Raw genomic sequence first — 19,506 nt, forward strand, 5'->3', positions numbered from 1 at the left:
AGAGAGAGAGAGAGAGAGAGAGAGAGAGAGAGAGAGAGAGAGAGAGACGAAAAACAGTGGACGAAAAAAATGATCAGAGTCGACGAAACTTGGTGCTCGATTCGATGATCCGAGCCACTGGTCGGTTGTCCATTTGTTTATTCACGCTTGGTCGGTCGTGACGGGACTTCTAGCTAGAGTTAACGATGACTTCCGACACGTTACGTCGACTTTTCAAAATGTTATGCAATCCCGTGTTGCGGTTGATCGTGTGTTACCTGTGAATCCTATTACAGACGCCACTGTTGCATCCATCGATCATGGGCGCAAACGAAATACCGGTCAAACTCGGTTCTGTGCTCTATTTACCGCTGCTCGTTGTAATGGACAATTGGGGGATCGTGTTTCCGAACAGTTTGACGGATCGCATTTTAATTTCTACAGGATTCTGGGTTAGCTTGCGTGAAAACAACTCGACAGCTTTCTTTAGTACAGAGCAGTAGATATTATTGTACTGACCGTAATCATTATAAAAATCAACTTTATTTTTTTCAAACAATAATAATAATGTTTCAATATAATATTATAATATAACGGGCAAGACATTGAAATCTTATTAAAAGAAAATAAATTTCAATTTTCATTAAGACGCTTTTGCATACCGCGCAATAAAAACGTAAATTTGTTTCCTGTTATGAAGAAGAAAGTGACGAAACGAATAGGAAATAAATTAAATTTCAATTTAAATAAACATGCATCGCGTTCGAGATAATATCCGTGTCAAACGTCCGAGTTACGCAGTATGTGGGTGTTTTAAAGTATCGGATACCTCACCCGTGGCAAAGTAGCCATTTAAGTTAACGATCCATTAATTATTTTAAGCATCGTATTTAGTTTGTGTCATTTCTCGATCATGAATGCTCGCGTATGCGCACTTAAAAGTGATGAAAGATCATTTAACGAGCCTTGTATGACAATAAATGATATCATTTATACGAATAACAAATACTATGACACAACTGGATATAGTAATCCTTACAACGAACCGAGAATACGGTACTGTTCAAAAGTGTTCGATCATTCGAGTATCCGAATACTATCTGAATACTAAAAAAATGTGGAATGCATAACTGAAACGTATACGTATAATTAATTGACCCGTTGCAACAGTTACCGAATAAAGAATTTTATTTACAGTTCGCATCGCACCATTCAACAACCACGAATTCCAAGATACAAAGTACAGAAAAATTCGGCGAACCCGGTTTCACAGATGGATAACAAACTGACAAACGAGGAGTAAACAAAGTCCAGGAAAATCATCTCGCAATCGATGGAAATCGACCAACTTCCCCCCTCCGTGAAATTCTCGCGTGACGGAGAACTATCCGGACGCGATCTAGCGATCTAGAGTGGCATGTGCAGTGCTATCCGATACTTTTATGCGCGTCCACACCGTGGACTGGACACTTACGTAATCGCAATGATCTCACATTGTGGGTGGGGACTTGTCGCTACCGCGTGTGCGACTATTACAACCGTGTCAGAGAGGCGCGCGCTCATGCAACTGGTGTGTAGAAACAGAAGCATACACAGTGTCCAAGAAGTGTCTGCTCTGGTTCAGAGTATGGTTTGGATGCTCGTAAGGTTCTCAACATCTACAACAACGTTTAAAAGCGCCTAAAGATACAATAAATTATTGCTATACAGGATTGCTATAAAGGATCCTAGCAGTACTATTCAAGCAATTTAAAATAATTTCTCATAATCCTTATAGACACCATGAAATATCGCTGCAGGGTGCAACATGTCCAAATTCCAACAGAATCCGCAGTGTTCCTCCAATAAACAACCCCTTAAATATACAAGAGGTCCTATCATTACTATTCAAACAGCCGCAAACTGACCAATTTCTATAATTTCTCATAATCCTTATAGATACCATGAAATATCGCTGCAGGGTGCAACGTATCGAAATTCCAACAGAATCTAAACTGATACTCGAAAAGAAATTCCCATTTGTCAGGGATCAAGCCATCCATCGCTCCGTTTGGCCGATCCCGCCAGAGAACGTGAACCAGCGTTAAAGCGGGGCGAGGGGGACGATAACTCATTCATGCGTTTTCGTTCATTCTCTCGACCAGGGCTCGGGTACCGAGCGTCCGGTTAGGTTCGGCGAAAATAACCGGGAAACGGCTCGGTCAACTGCGCTTTCGGTTAGGACAAAGCGGGATGAAATTCGGTATGTGGGTCGGCCGTTCCGTGGCGCGACGTGACAGGCTTCGGGGATGATTAGCGTGTCACGAGAGGGACACGGCGGTTACGAGATCGTTTGACAGCAACAATGGGAGAGGAGAAATTACGCTGTCAGATGGGTGTACGAGAGGACCGTGGAACGCGCAGCACGTGAGTATTCGATCGTCCAAGAAAGTTGCGCTTTTTCGACACGTCCAACAGATCTAACGGACGTTGCCGAGACGCTACGGTCGCCTTTAAGGGTACTTGGTAAATGCCAGACGAAGAAAGTCGGCTCGTTGAGGACAATAGCTACGGTTCGCCCGTTTTGGAAATAAAGTCAGAATTCCTGTAGCGACATTTACAGGAGACCTTTTATTGGCCGCTGTCTGGGCACTCGATACTCTTATTTTAATTAGGGTGAATTTGCATCTATGGTAGAGACAATGGAGGAGACACGGATGTTTAGATTGCTCTTATTAGATAGGATAAGGTCGTAATTTCAATAGACATTTCTTGGGCTGGTGTCTAGGTACTCAACAGTTCGATGATTCTTTTTTTCGAAATATATGTCATCTGCATCGATGGTAGGGATAGAGAGAGAATCAGCTTGGTAGTCCTCCCATCAGTTCCCTCGTCGAGGGGAATACCCCCTCTTGGTACCTTGATGGATCGCTTGGATGCTCAGAGCCCGGCAGCACTCGATGAAAGTAGCGTTGGGATCGAGGAGATCGCGCGAATTCACGTTATCGCGAGTATTATAATACCTCGATAAAGTATTACTCACGAAATTGACTAGGTACTCAAGTACTACCACTATTCCTATATGCCACAGGTTTCTACTAACGATCGACATAAATACTTCACCTAGACGAGTTTCGAACCTAACGACACCGTCGCCCAACGTGCGTATCATTTCGCAGATTGGCGAGATTAATTGGCCAGCTATGGAGATCGATGGAAAGCTATTGAAACGCGGGTGAAAGAATCGGACATCGATCGCGAGCGATAGCGTGGACATAGACGTTTGAACCTCGTACGAAATAAAAGCACAATAATCGGGACAGTCACTGCTTCTAACGAGGCCTTTCGACGCAACAGCCGAACGACAATTGAAATAACGATTGCAACAAGAACTTATAATTGCAAAACGTGAGCGCGGTTATGGTAAGGAGCCAGGAGGAATCCGTGGGCGGGCGTGCGACTGAAAACGTCGACCGATAATCCTTATCGCTGTTACAATTTGCAACATCGTTTGCAACATTTCCTTCGTGCTGTTTACAGAAACAACGATAACTGTTTGAACACCGCGTTATGACAAATGAAGAGCGTGGTAGCGACGAGAAGTTGTTTTCGAAAAGAAAAACAAATTAAAAACATAGATAATTGGTAAAAGTGTTAGGTTGGCGGCTTCAAAGACAAGAATGACATTCTCAACGTCACGTGCCCCTTTGGATAATTTACGATGGACGATTCATTTTGCTACGCGTGCCTCGGTATTCGTCTCGACAAGCAACAGGAACAAGAGTCGACGGTACGCTCCAAGTCGGTGACGCGCGCCCCGTATTACCGTTAATGTTTTCGGAAACTCTTTCTCTCCTGAAAATTGGGACACTTTCACTGTCGCATGAAAGACTGCGGCACTCCGCTCGGCCATATTTCATTCGAGTTACAATGGAAGGTTACAATGCTGTTCGTCTGCTGGTCCCTACTTTCGATCGCGCCAGGGCTTCGTTTTCCATAGTTTCGTTGCTGCCATACTTGTTCCCGCTACTGATCATAGTCGAATGTTTTGTTGCTATCGAAAGTTACTGTGACACTTGAAATATTTACGTATTCGGGTATCGTCCTTTAAATATTCGAATATATCTGTATTCGAATACGTGACTATTTGAATATCATTCTAGTAATCAATGATCTAAATGATACCCGAATACCTAGTCAAATGTCACATTACATTCGATAGCACCAGGTACTCTAATACGATCCGAGCAAGCACAATTTATATCATAGAAATATGTTAGACCTAAAGTAAACCGTGTTCGCTCAGATTGCATTTACCACGATATTTACGATTCAACTCCGACTGGGAATTAGGAGCCATAGTGTCGTTTGTCCGAGCGTAAAATTAATCCCCTGGACGATTCAAGGCCGAGTCAGCCAGCGAAACAATTCTTTCGTTGCACATGCCATACATTTTCTTTCTATATTCCCCCCTTTTTTTTTTTTTCTTTTCCTGCGGCGCACGTAGAGAGCAAGTAGGTAGCAAAAGAGTAGGCCAAGCGAGCGAGAAGCAGGCGAGTTCTGAAGGGGCCTCGAGTATACGCGATAGATGAAAGTGAAAGGGAAGGTAGAAAGGGTTGGCGGACGTATATACTCTTAGCCGCTGTTACTCGGCCGCGGGGGCCCAGAGCGCAAGATTTACAATCGCCACGAGCCAGAACGGGCCAGAAACCGAGGAAAATACCACCAGCCAGCCGCGAATACCTGCGCGAACTGGCAAGTCGCGATAGCGATTAATGATAACGCGTCCCCTCATCCCGCGAATATCGTCAATTCCAGAAATTCAAAGATGATCACTCAGACTCGCGGAACGATTCCATAAGGTCCCACGAATGAAAGGCGCTGGGAGTGCGAAAACAACTCTTGCGAATCGAGAGAGCAGAAACCTTTGATAGGTGTATGAGATTTAATAAAAGTTCACGCGAGTAAAGTTCAGAATGAATTTCTGACCGTGTAGAATGTAACTTTGGTTGAGTAGAATATAATTGAGTGGAATGTTAGTACTCGAGCAGTTTTATATTTGGAGCGATAGTATTCGAATTCTCAAACACTTGAATAATCATTTATTTTACTCAACTACTCGAATACAAGTATTCTAACACTCGAGTTCTCCAGTAATACAGCTCCAATAATAACAGAGACGTTATTCGAAAATCTATTCTTAATTTTGCTATTCACGTTCATGTACTAGATGCTCGTACATATTGTACCACATACATTTTTAGCATTACTATTCTCTTATGCATATTGACATTACCATATAGGTAACAAAGACGTCCAATAACGGTGATAATACAAAATAAAAATAATAATACAACGTTGGAAGCGTAATCCAACGGATATTTCATAATCGGACGGTACGTGCCACGCGTCGGCTAAATTCTCGATGCCCTCTCAAATGTGAAATAATCAAGGTTGCGACACGTATGGCCAAACGCGTCCGTGTGGAAACCATCGATTAGACCAAGGAGAGGCTCTTTCTATCGGAGGTTTTCGTTTCAGGGACGTCGGTACTTTCTTCGAGCACGGCGGTCGCGAGTGATAGCGACTCCTGCTGGCCACCGCAGTAAACGTGGCTAAACGGCCGCGGGGAGGATCGTGACAACGCGCCAAACCGTGTTTCGCATAATCGACAAGAAACCTCGTCGCGCGACGTAATCGTATCTGCCAATTCGGCGGGACGACGGCTCCCGAGTGAAAGTGCACGCCGCCCGATGGAACACATTTTCGCCTAACGTCTCGAGCCATTAAAATCGCTCGGCTCTCGGGTTTCGTGCCCCGGGACGTCGTCGATTTTTTATTCACGCGCGGAAACAATAATCGCGATTCGAGCTCGATTTCTTGCACAGCCGGTTATGCAATCGGAATCTAACCGAACGATGGATTTGAAATGGACTGGAAGTGTTTCAGTTTCATGGAATATCAGCACTTGAATAGCTGTATTCGAACGTGAGCAGTCGGACGTTACTGCTCCGATATTACTGTTTAAATATTAGGTATTATTCGAATATTGTTATTCGATTTATATCGCTCTTTGTAATTCGAAATAATAGTGGTATTCGAATATGAGTAACCGGATACTACCACTCCAATATTATTACTCGAATATTAGCGTCCAAGTACCGATATTCGACTGCTTAAAATTGCTATCCGAATATTACCAGTCACTATATCGCTATTCGAATATTTCTACACGGCGACATTTACTCTTTAAACTCGAATAAAAGAATGGCGAATGGAGGAGTTCGTGAAAGCGTCGAGAGCACCCATCGGAGCGAGTCTGGACGATCGCGAGCGAAAAGCTATAAGAGACGACAATCCGAGACGGTCAACGTCCACGACCATTGGCGCGCCGAGGGCCGATTATCAAGATCCAAAAGCAGAAATGGGTGGCCGAGGAACGAGACTAAGGACTTCCTCTCTCCCGCGGCGCGAATCGCACGCGCGGTTTCCCACGGTGCGAGATAACGCTTGCCAGAGATAAAGAGAGCCGAGAGAGAACGAGCATGGAGAGATGTCAGCGGCGGCGGGGCGGGGTTACGAGGGGAGGGACGAAACCTTGGATAAAAAGAGGAGGAAAAAAGGAAAGGGAAATAATAAGCGGTGAGAGAGGAAAGGAGAAAAGAGGGAGCAGGGAGGAGGAGGGAAGGAGAGAAAACGGCGAGGACGATGTGGGAAAAGAGGAAGCTAATCAGAAGCGGAAGTACGCTCCGGCGAGGCCCGAGGCCTTGAGAAGCATAGTCAGCCGCGCAGCTTTTAGCTCTCTTAATTGCAACTTCATTTAACGTGTACACCACGCGCGTCGAAACCGTACGACCAATCGGAGAACACCGTGCGGCGAAACCGCGTCTTAATAACCGTCTTATCGGTAACCGACAAACGCTCGAGGGAGGAGCCGACCGCAACCAGACGGTGGAAGGTGAAAATTCTCCGAAACACGCAAAAAATACTCATTTCGCCACTTTGTAAACGGATGACAGGATGTACTGGCCAATGAGAGTGGTGCAGGTCCATTCATCCTCGTTTCCAGGTGAAACAAAGGTTTTGCGTCTGGGTCGATCGAAAAATATCGATTAGTTCGAATAGGTCCATTGGAGGTGTCTGATAATCCCGAATACAAGTCGAATTTAATATGTAAGGAGTTTAGACTAATTATATTCGAATACCTGCTCGAGTGCTCGAGAAATGATACTCGAATATTCGAAATACGTTCGTAGTATCTGAGTACTCGTAACGTATATTCGAAAATCTACTCGTGTATTTAAATAATAATACTCAAATTCTTACCAAAATATGCCTCTAATAAATCTTAATTACCTACTCGAATGTTCGAAGTTTATTCGTACTATTCGAGTACCTATGACGGATACTCGAATATTCAAGCGATTTGAATTATTCCGATTATTTGAAACGGAGCACGCGTACGTCGAAAGTGATAATTTCGTTGTAGGTACACAGCCCGCTGGTATAGTTGTTCTCCGATCGTCGATAACGCTGTCGTACTAGACTGTAATATTCGGGTACGTATATAAGCATCCATGTTTTGCCGTAGGTTATTACTGGCGCGTAGTGTGTCTACGACGTTTAGCGCCAAAACAAAAAATTGCAACAGAGTTAAATATACACACGCGGCGTACACACTATTCGAGCACCCGATTATAGTTATCTCGCGGCACCTATATTAGTTACAATCGGCTCGCGATAATCGACTTTTTATTATCGACCATGAAACGTTTCTGCGGCGCGATAATTCCGCGCGGTGCAGTCGCGCCGAGTTTGGATCTCGTTGATGACGTATTTAGCCGTGATTACTATTTTTGAACCGAGCGTCGAGAATTTTATAGCGACGTTCAAACATCGGAATTAACAGTGCTGCGTTATTACTGTAATTTCGAATGTAAAGAAAGTATCGGAAATTGTTGAAACGACGATGCTTTAAAATAAATATTCACTTTTCGAATGTTTCAACAGTCGGAGTAGATAGTTCGCGAAACGTAGAACGAGAGAAGCAAGTAGTCTCTACCTGTCGATCGCGATTACGCGAAGAAACGTAAACTATAGTCTTACGTAAGATCGATTGGGCGTGATTCACGATTGATTTAGTTGACGCGTCGATCGTCGGGATTTAATCGGCGCCGATAGACGCCAGAGGTGTGAGACATTGTTTCGAGTTGGTATCGTGGTCTATGTGAACTGTGCGATGCTCGTTACGGGCATCCTCGTTAATTAATCGTTCGCGAGTCGCGATTATGGCCTGTAATGAATCGATGACGCGCCCATCAATGGACACGTAACCGTAGATAAAAGCAAAACGGAATTCGCATGCCGAACGTCATCGTTTGGTTGGCTACGGAAAAATAGATGCGTGGAGAAGTAGGTTTAATTCATTTTTGTTCCAACATTGTGACTCGAACGATTCAAATTTTTTATGAATACAGTTCGAATACTTGTGTACACGGAGCATGTAATTTCGAATTAGCACGAGGGTACCTAGACGATTTATTTAACACTGAAGATTTTTATAGAAGATTGGCATAACTTCCTACGAGATTACAGTGTTTGCACAGTGAGTCAATTGAGGATAAGATCATAATTACGCGTTGTCGTACGTGTGATGCAGTACAATTGAGAGAAAGCTATGCGCAAAAGTTCACGTTGAATACTCACTTGAGAAAGTATTCAAAATATCTGGTGTATTCATCGAGTATTCATATGTTCGTAATATTCGTAATATTTGGATAATATAATACCGATTGTAAACAAAGTTCTTTGAATAAGGATTATTCGTATTGTATAAATGAAAATGACTCGACGAAGGTTCGCGTCAGATAATTGTTATTGGAATGAAGTACTGTTTTGCCATACAAAACTAACGGTAAAAGCAATATTTATCTTATTCAAATAAAAATTCAAGGCTTATTCATGGTTGGTAAAAACGAACGTAATGAAACGGTTTGAATCATTGCACGTGATGATTTATGTAGTGAAATATGTATATCCTTATGCTAATGTTAATTGTATACGACGTGTCAAAATTATTAAGTAGAAAACGATCAGTTTATTGCACCTGCTCATAAGAAATAGATTATAGCTTCAGATTTCTTAAATTCATAATCGACAATATCAGAATTATTAGCTGTTCCTCGTTTATACGACGTGAATAATAAATAATTTAAGCTATCGAGCTGCTAGTAAATCTCACCGAGAATATTTTTATTCGAGCAATGGTGTTTGAATACTCAAAAAATGGTATTCGAATTTCCATATAATTGAGCAATGCTATTCATATATTGAAATGCTCGAGTATTCAAAGTTTATTCCTAGGATACGAGCACCCAATAAGATATTCAAGATTTAAATTATTTGAATAGCTCTGGCTGCATCGCAATCGCGAACGTTGACTATCGCGGAAAGTTCGTTTACCTACGAGGCTAATAATTTATTCGCGTACGCGTCTGGTAACGTGGAAGCTGCTAAAGCATGCGGCTAACCCGTCTTCGATAAAAATATTTCCTGCCCGTCGCCTGAAACTTATTCCGTTGATGCTCTTCATTTGCACACATTAATCGGATCATCATTTATTCCTAAACGACATTCTAATTCAATAAAAGTCGAGATTTAGACAGTGCAATTATTACTCGATAATAATTGCCTTTTTAATGCATGATTAAGTTTCAAGAAGATTTAAAGGATACTCATCAAGGGAAATATTAGGTTGTCCCAAAAGTTTCTTTCCTTTTAGTAATAATTAATACACACAAACACACACACAATATTTTATGTTTTATGTTACATTACAAAATTGTGTACAATTCATTTCGCTTCATTACTGTTACAGCATCAATGTCTAAGAAATTAGATTGTCTATTTATATAAACACTGCCACACAAAATAATTGAATGCAACTAACGAGAGAAACTTTTAGGACAACCTAATAGTATCTGTTTTTCTTTACTACAGAACGTTCTTCGAATCTTCTTGAAAGATGATTGGGTAATTATTAAAATTACTAGATAAGAAGTTGACAGATATTCGATCGCTCAAATATTTGAATAAAAAGATCGAAGTACGAGTATGTTCAAGTACTGAAGTATTCAAATACTGAAATATTTGAATAGTGCTACTGGAGCACTCCAATTATTGGAATCCTGCTATTCGATTATTTTAATATACCAGCTCGCGATCCGAATGATAAGTGACCCGGGCCTCTGTCTATCTCCGATAGGCCTCCGATCGGTGGATAACGATGATTCAATCGTGCAGCTATGCAAAAGCCTCCTTACCGAACGTATCATTCAAGTTCAGGTGTTCCATGGCCGTACGAACGTTAGTTGCGCAACCGTTTTTAAGAAAGAAGAAGGAGGCGCGCTCGCCGAGAGTCCAATGTGGTCATCAATGGCTCGCGATGACGGATCGTAAAGAAAAAGCGATCTTGATTCAAGGTCGGGCTCGTCGAAAGGCGTCTTTACGCTCGTCATTTCGTATTCATGTGGCCATTATCTGCCGGATATATTTATGTTACGCTCTCGCGTAGCCCGAGCGCATATAGGAGTTCACATCTACGCAAATATACTCGCGGGATGCCGGTCGGGAAATTACGGTCAAGTTTGAGAGGTGAGCCGGTCGGAATTCCGGGTTAATTTTACTTTTCCTAAACGACCGCGTCGACGTGCAAATTTCGCGAGAGATAACGAAAAAGACCAGAGAGAAGAAAGGGGAACGCGACTAACCGACGATAGAATTTCTCGGTCATAAGCGGAACGAAAAGAAGGACAATTCGTTCGTTTCGGAGCGCAATTTGTATTCCCATCCATAACAGGGACTTTGTGTCTCGGCTTCTTTTTTTTTTATTTTACCTTTTACTTTCTCGATGAATAATTCCACGTGTCTTTACTTGGCGACTATTCGAGTATTTTATCGGCTGTATAGTACTGTCGGAATATTTGAGTATTTGACTCTCTAATTATCGGATGTGTTTATTATTAGTCGTGCAGTTCGAACAGCAATATTCTTGGTACAAGGAGATGTCTTCGTTTAAATTTACTGCAACAAGGCAACAGCGTTGGAATTACTTTCGCGAACTCGATAATCGCGCAATTTGTTCTACATCGCGCTCCTATCGTCTTCTCCCATTGTCGGCGTGGGTAATCTACCTGGTACTGAATGCGTTAGACACCGCAATCGTTTTTTATTACAAATCGTGTTACTACTTCAATTTACGGAGCCTTAGAGACTGCTACGTATCCGTGAAAAGAATGATGCAAGTTATGAGTAAGTAATAGCTACTTTAGGCTTTCTAAAAAGGAAGACACGTGGGTGGATCTTAGTGGAATAACTCTAAAATGAAGATTAAAAAGTAACACGGATTTTCTACATCAAATTCACGCATGACTCAAACAATCGAGTCTAATAGAAATGAAAAAATGTAACGTGAACTAGCCGAATTAAATTTACACACGAATCACACACACCAAGGTCCAGTGTATCCTACACAAACTCCACGAGATCTCTTCGATTCGATTCCTCGAACAGATCGAGGCTAGCACAGCAGAAGGCAATGGTGTTGACATCATAAACATTTCTCCTGGTGGGAAGTGGGGTCTCAAATGTCACTCTTTGCGAAAGATATAAACACGAGAAAATAGCCTGGGATCCACCGAACTCCGTGGCATTCTGGGGCTAGGCTACGGATTGTTGCACGGGTAAGCAGAACCCAGACTTTGCCGAAGTAAAAGTACAAGAAATCGATGATGAGAAAATATAGCAAAGTTGGGATGAGAGAAATGAAAAATTCAAAATAAAGAGAGTAAATAAAACATAATGTGTATGAAGTAAGCTATTGGCATCGCAAACATTCTTCCTGGGTGGTTGTAGAACCCCAAATGTCACTATTTACAAAATATCTAAACACATGAAAATAGTTTACAGTCCACTGGTCTTCAGCGGCACTCTACGCCTAGGCTAGAATGAACCTAAACACATGTTCTGCTCCAAACAGAAACACGAAAATTCACTGATACGAGTATGCAACAGATGAAGACGAGATCGAATAAATAAAATACGTGGGAATAAATGGAAAGCAATGGTAACGGTACCAAAATAGGAATAGAACGAAAAAACTAGGGTAAGATGGGAGAATGAGAGCGAATTGCGTATCAATTCCGCGCCAGAAACGGTCGGGCGACGCGGGCGCGAGTTTAATGTAAATATTATCAGCCGTATCGTTCACGTTGCGCGTACAAAGAGCTACATTTATCTACGTAAGTAACGAGATTTACAGAAGTTGTACGTTCAGTCGCGTTTAAATCCATTCGTCGCGATAAGGAAACGTTTACCAATATGTTTACATTAGAGTAACTTCCACGCTCGGAGGCGTCTGTTATTTGCCAGTCGACTCCGAAACACGCTGACAACCGAACGGTACGGCTACAGTCTTCGACGAACTACGAATGTTTATGCAGAAATATATAAAACACCAACAACGATATACACTATCGGCCAGAAGTATCAGAACACCTGTTACATCTGTATCAAATTAGGTATTCATCGCAAAATTACATTTCCCATTTCTTTTATTTTAGAAAACAAAATAAACACTCCACGAAGTTCCAATTCCTCTTCTGTACCCGTGAAAATATAAATTTGCACAAACATTCGCGATCCGATCATTAGAAGGAAGAAAAAGAAAGCGAATAGCGCAAGCATCGTTGTTCCTCACCTCGTAATTTTGATCGTCCGCACTTTATCCAATATGGTATCCAAAACAATAGGAAACAAATCGGCGAACGCAGTATTATTTATCCGTTAAGACTCTCTCGAGGAGTCACGAAGCATCTCCACGAGCCGACGACCCGAAATCCCGTGATAGCGGCGACGTGGACGACGGTACATACACGTGACGTACATTGATACTCCGGAGCGTAGAATCTCACCACCGAATGAACAGATCGCGGGCACGTTTAGTTGCTGGGGAAAACGTGAAAACGACGAACAAATCGCAACGCGTATCGGCCACTGAGACACTTCACACTGCTGAGCACGTCCACATGGTACAGCGATACGGCGCGCCGTCGAATTTCTGGCGTATTTTCGTTTCGGCGTTACTACGGAGTTCCTCAGCGTCCGCGGGGAAATTCGATTGGAAAGCGAGCAGCGATTCGTTGGCACGTAGACGTTTCCCGGATGACACACGTGGCCAGGATTTCGTTTGGCCACCACGAAACGGGGATGCAAACGAAGGAAAATCCACCGACGACGACAACGCGGAGAACTTTTTTCCAACGGGGTCTGCTCCGTTGGCTGCCCAGGGTCAACCGGCTGGCTCCGCGCGCGGCACTTTTACCCGTTGGGTACTCTCAAGGACTCGGAGGTGGCTCCTATTCCTTTCTCTTATCCTTTCGCGCGCGCGCCTTTTTTATCCCGCTAACCTTTTTAAGCGCACTTTTAATTCCGCTCGGCCGCGTGTCCCCGCGCGCGGCGTTCACGGAGAGCTCGAGATCTCGCGATCCAGCGGGATCCACCAGGGTGGGACGAAGGTAAGAAGGAGGTTATCGATCAACGATGTGCCCTGTGAGAATCCAGTTCCAGGACGAAGGGGGGGGGGGGGCAAAGGACGAAGATCGGCGAAGCGCGCGGTGATAGAGACTCCGTAAGATAACGAGTGGATCCAGCCACATCCGGATCTTCTTGGTAGCGAGGTCCGCGACTGGTCGCCTCGGCTCCTTCGCCCTTTTCCCCTCTTTCCTCCTCGGATGACTCGTTTTCCCGTCCGTCGTCCACCTCGTCGTCGTCCACCCTCGACGGGAGGTGCTCGAACACCGTATCTCCACGATTTCCTGTGGCCGGGGATCGTCTCTCTCTCCTTCGTTTCTTCCTCCCCCTGCCTCTCCCTTTCTCTGTCTCCTTTCTCTTCTGGTTTTGTAATCCGTTTTACGAAACTTCTGCAGCGAGCGGGACGCCGATCGAGGAATCGAGAGACAGGCTCGCGCGCCGATACCGCCGCGAAATCTGTTCACCAGGCAGGGTAAAGCCTTTTCCGATCTTCGTCCCGGAAGCGGGTTACCGGTGAGATACAGCCGACCTTGAGCACTCGCGTTTCGTTGCGCACGACGCCAGCCCGAGAACAATCGTTTCCATCGCTTTCTTCAGCGGAATCCCGACGGTGACGGTCTATATCCTGCGCTTCCTTCGATCGATTTCCGACTAGAAACGTCGCCGTTGCACAATTCCACGGTTCTCTTTCTCGACGGTCCCGTTTCCCGTTTCGTGTTCGCGTTCGGTACCGCGGGCGCGCGCGTTCCGCCGTTCGAATTCCTGACAATCACCCGTGTTCTATCCGCGGGAACGACGGTTGATCGACGCACGGTTACGCGGGGACACGCGCGCGTCGAAACAACTGGGTGGGACCGAAATCCGAAAGCAGCCAGAGAGAAAGAGAAAGAGAGAGGTAGGAGAATATTCGGCTATGCCCAGCCTACGAGACAGGATCGGATTTTAGCGCGCTCAGCACGCGCTCCCGCGAGCCCCGAGTCGGCGGTTTCAACTTTTACTTTCAGCTCTTACACAACGGCCGGCCCGCTCTTGCCACGGTACGTAAGCGGTAAACCGAACGGCGAGTTCTCTCGCTCTTCGTTTCTGATGCTTCTTCTTTTCCACGTTTCTTCCCTTTCCTTCTCCTTCACCTTTCACTTCCTTTCTATCGATCGGCTGGCTACGCGTTCCAAGCACGGTGCGCGCCACCGGGTGTGTGCACGCTCCACGTCGACGACACCTGTTTCGGTGAGCGCCGATATTCCCGTGGAATTTCCAACACGATTCCTTCCAGCTACGAGCGGTCCCACCACGGCTGGAAAACGTCGGGGACGTTTCTCCCGACGGTTCTTCCGGGGGTGTCCCGAATGGACAGGCCGGAGCACGCAAAGCCGGACCTGGCCGTGGAGCACGTGCGTCGTCGAAAGCACGTGCGGATGAGCACGTGTTCCGGTGTGTTTTCGTTCTCGGGGAACGCTCACTGGTGGACACACGATAGCACGCCGCTCGGGGCCTCGTTACGAGACCCTGTCCGTGGAATTTCGCGAGATTAGATCCATGGAAAACCCGGAAGAGGATGGAAACCAATGGGTACCACGTGGCCTCTGTTATCGACGACGACGAAACCGACGAAACGTTGACAACGTCGACGACGACGACGACGACGACGACGACGACAACAACGACGACGACGACGTCCTCGTTACCTTTTTGCACTAGCACATGCACACGCGCGCACACACACATACACAGCCCGCGGTACGACACACTGACTCCGACGCACTCGATCGAAAACGATCTATGGTTTTTCGCGCGTGGTCTCTCTTTCGCCGGAGGACTTCTTCAGGGAGAGAGGGTCTCTTCCGGTCTCCGCGGTGTGTCTCACTGTTCCTCGCTCCGTCGTAACTTTTGCGCAAAGCCGAGACCCTCTCTTACTCTTCGCCCTCTCGCTCTTTTGCTCTTTCGCTTTCTCTGTCTGGTCCTAGGTAAACGCGGAGAGAGGTAGACTGGGCAGTCGGCGAGAGATGGTGGTGGTGACGATGGTGGTGGTGGCGGTGGTGGTTGGTGGTGGTGGTCACACACGGATCGGAGCGGCGCGGTGAACGTGTACGTGCAGCACACCATCCAGCGATCGGGACGTCGGTACGGTGACGGTGATGATAAATCGTAACGGTGGTAGTGACTCCCGCTCGTTGGTGGTGGTGGTGGTGACGTTGGTGGTGGTGGTAGAGAAGAGGCCAGGTGGGCCCCGGTGGGTTACAGGCGAGCCCAGAAAGGGTTGAGGGTCCGAAAAGCACGGTTCTCTCTCTCGAGAACTCCCTGGCGGAATACTCACGCTAGAGAGGAGGCCTCGCGAGTCTTGTGAGTTGGTTTGTAAAGGGACCGTAGTATTGGTTCCTCGTCGAGTGGCACCTAGCTCCGTCTCGCTTCCACGGTTGCTCGTTCTCCCTCTGCCTATCTCTTTCCTACGCTTACTCTTTCCTCCCACCATTGCCCTTCCACCTACCACCACCTTCCTCCACTCTCCCTTTCCCCACTGGTGCTCTCACTATTACATTACAAATAGCTCTCTTGCCTAGGCCTCGTTTGTGAGGTGTTGCTCCTTCCGTGTACGTTCACTCGCCGGTGCGGCGAGTGTGTGCGTACGTGCGTGCCTCGATTTGCCCGCGTGTGTATGCGCGCGTGCATGCGTGCGACGCCGGCGTCGCGTCGGTGTTGCCTCCGATGCACATGCACGGGGAACGTCGCGCGATAGGAGTAGAGTCTCTCCGTCTGTCTTTCTCCGTCGACCTTTCCATCTCTCTCGCTCTCGCTCTTCCGCGGTTTTCCTTCTCGTTTCTGTGTCTAGCCGTATGCATAAGTCTATCGCGACGCGCGCGTGCACCGCGAACGCACACACGTTTCATCGTCAACGGTTCTACACGGTGCGCGCTTTCATCCTCGTCGTTCGGATGCGGTCGGATAGAAGGCCTCTTTGTCACGGTAATGGTGTAATACAAGACTCGGCTGGTACTCGTGCACGTAATACGTAAGAATGAAGCGAGAGAGGCTCCCCGCGTAAAACCCCCTCCGCTGGCTCTTTTCCTTTCGTGCAAGTCTTCCCCTCGTCGTCCCTGGTCCCCACGTACGTTTCCGTTCTTTCTGTTCGTCCTCCCATGAGCCTTTTCTTCTTTCGTCCACGCGCTGTCTCTGTAGAATTTCTATCTCGTTTCACCCGATTCGACCCGTCTCCCTTTATCGCTCCAGCCTCCGGGAACTTTATCTTTTGCTTTTCTTCTCCCGCCCCCTGCTCCCACTCTTTGTCTTTTCCCGCTTCTTTTCTCGCTCCGCCACCGCTCGCGGTGCGCTCTTCATGCGCGAGAACGCGCTTGCGCCGTCTCCTCAGTCTCTCGCGAACCGAGGAGATAGAAGTTACGTTTTCACCCACCTCCTTCTTCCTTCCCTTTCCGCTCTTCCTTTCTTTCTTTTCTCTATGCTCTAGAACCACCTCCAACCTTCACCCCCCCCCCCCCCCCCCCCGCCCGGAGGCGACCACCACCCTCCGCCACCAATCTCCACGTATGGTTCTTTTCGTCGACCTTCCAACCCGTCTATTCTTCGCGCCACCTATCACGCCCACGTGCTTTCTTTCTCTTGGAGCACGGTTGGCCCGCTCGCGGGGGCCCAATCGGTACTCGCGCAGCCAGCGCGTGAAGAAACTTTTTCATCCGGAGGAATTATTATGCCGTTGCTCTAGTTATGCATCGAATACGCTTTCAGCCGTGATCGATAGTGAAATGCTTGAATGACTCGCTGGTAAACACCTTCGGCTTCAGGTTTCCTCCGTGTTTACTTTCATTACTGGTTTAGCTCGCGACAGCAAACGTCTTTGACGACACTTTGTCGTTTCGCTTAAAACCCCGCGTAATCGTCTTTGCTTCGACGCTAGTTGCACCATGACAAGTTTCGCGACTGTGAACGATCTCGATCCTAATCTAGGTTCCTCTTCGCTAGTAGGACAATTTCAGTTAACAAGTTGACCGCCCCGTATATGGCCGACGAGGCTTCTCGTCGAGGAACCGAATGAATTATTACCAAAGGTGAGGCGTTAACGAAAATACTAGGTCATCTCACAAAGTACTAGTGATCATCCGTCACTTATAATTCTGCTACTCGAATTAGTATCTGAAGCATACCTTCCAGTGTTATGAAAATATGTAATTATCCTCTCTTTTTTGTGGTATTTCGCCACCTTTCTGGTGAAGTATTTGTGAACGTTAAAGGATGAGGTCGAAGTACGTTTGTCGTTGTTATCGTTGCTCTTCTAGTGAAAATCAGTCGATGAAAGGACCTTTTTCTCAAAGGGTAAGAGTCGCTACAGTCTTGGTACGCTCCGCAGTGCAGTAAATGCACTGTGCAAATTTCGAATTACGGTGGGAGTAAAATAATGCTGAAACGGGCATAATAGTGTTTTAGTCGCTCCGAAACGATGAGTAATCGCACAGCTAATAGACAGACAAGTTGTCCTAGTTTGTTTGGCAGCTCGCAACGGTGATCGAGATAAGGAGGATTCAATCCCAGAGGTTCGTCCTCCTAGCTCCATTTATGGAATCCTCTTTGGGCAACTCATTTCCTCGAACAAAGGATCGTGTGTGCCGCAAAACAAACTTGGACAATTCGTCCACGTACTGGCTGCGTAATTACTCATTGCGCAATGGATTGGGTCACCATTTGCCTCTGATACAGCTATCCTTGGAATAGATTCATACAGCTTTTGAATAGTTTCCAGTGGAATGTTATCTCGTACTTCTATCGGAATGTTTTCCAATTCCCCTGGAGATGCTGGATGAGAAGACCTATTAGAAGAATATCAAACGGGTATTAGAAAACATTGTTTGTCCACCCGTGAACTTAAATGTCTCCTCACACTCGGAGCCATTAGACCTTGTTTACGTTGGAACGAAATATTCCACAGGCCTGAAAAATGAACTGAGGCATCGGAGTCTCTAAAACCTCGCTAATAATCCTCCATACTTTTTGTCAGGATTTAGGATTAGTTTTCACCTTGGCTCTATAACGAGCAGAAAGTGCCTGGCATGTTTGGGCACCACTGCTCTAAATTGATAGGTGCGTCCCCGTGTCGCGACTTTACGTAACCAGCCATGCCGTCGAAACACCCAAAGTGGCCCACGATCCCTCGAAACCCTTTCATTCATCACGTGGACGCGCATCGATCGCGCGCCGGACTCGTTTCATTAACGAAACCTTTAGCTCGGTGAGCGTTTTACTTTTCATTGGAACTATTTATAAACATTCTTCGAAAGAATTTCATGGCCGACCGGTGCGGCTTTAATTCGAGTCGGTGTACCAGATACGTGATTGTTTCTTTATCCCTCTTTCTCCGAGCTCGGTCGCGACGGACGGGCGTACCCGCAGCTATTGCCATTCGTAGATTCGGTCAACGATGTGCACGCGTCCGGAGATTACGGCAGCGCCTGGCTATACTTAGAGCGGTAGACGAATTTCGCTCGAGGGCCGCACGGAAAGGAGGTCGAGGAACAGCTGATACGATATGCACGCCGGCGACGGCGCAATTCGGCGCGATACCCGCTTCCTTTTGCTCTTTCTCGACGCGAAAGTATACGGAATTGCTCGTCGAATTTTTCTGTTTTCGAATACTCCAATTAATCGATGAATCGAATGTTCGGGAGCAGAGTTCGAATATTCGATCATTGAGTACGAGAATATTCGAGTATTTAATTATTGAAATGCTACTCGAATATTTCATAGACAAATACTGCTGAAATCTTCGCTTTTCACTCGAATCACCTTTTACTCGAATTACTCCTGTATACGAGTACAGAAAAATTCAACAAGCAGTCTTATAATCAATTGTTTTCGAGCCCGCCGCTAAGAACGAGCCACGGAATGAAATAATAGATGTCAGGATGCAAAATGTCAATGCGCCCTTTTGCGGTCTGTACGAACTTTTCGCGACTA

At 46.0% G+C, this 19,506-nt stretch overlaps 1 protein-coding gene and 1 long non-coding RNA gene across 2 annotated transcripts in view; one reads left to right on the forward strand and one right to left on the reverse strand.

Moving 5' to 3' along the window:
- The window catches only part of LOC128895543 (transcription factor Ken 2), a 32,930-nt gene extending 18,736 nt beyond the window's left edge, over window positions 1–14,194 (reverse strand). Inside the window, exon 1 of the mRNA XM_054158240.1 lies at window positions 12,716–14,194. The gene's annotated coding sequence lies outside the window, so the exon portion shown is untranslated. The remainder of the gene's footprint in view (window positions 1–12,715) is intronic.
- Window positions 14,195–17,333: 3,139 nt separating this feature from the next.
- LOC128895585 (uncharacterized) overlaps window positions 17,334–19,506 on the forward strand; it is a 39,984-nt gene continuing 37,811 nt past the window's right edge. The window contains exon 1 of the long non-coding RNA XR_008461825.1: window positions 17,334–17,606. This is a non-coding gene — a long non-coding RNA (uncharacterized LOC128895585). The remainder of the gene's footprint in view (window positions 17,607–19,506) is intronic.

This window comes from Hylaeus anthracinus, unplaced genomic scaffold, assembly GCF_026225885.1.
Source record: "Hylaeus anthracinus isolate JK02 unplaced genomic scaffold, UHH_iyHylAnth1.0_haploid 5, whole genome shotgun sequence".
Taxonomy (NCBI): domain Eukaryota; kingdom Metazoa; phylum Arthropoda; class Insecta; order Hymenoptera; family Colletidae; genus Hylaeus; species Hylaeus anthracinus.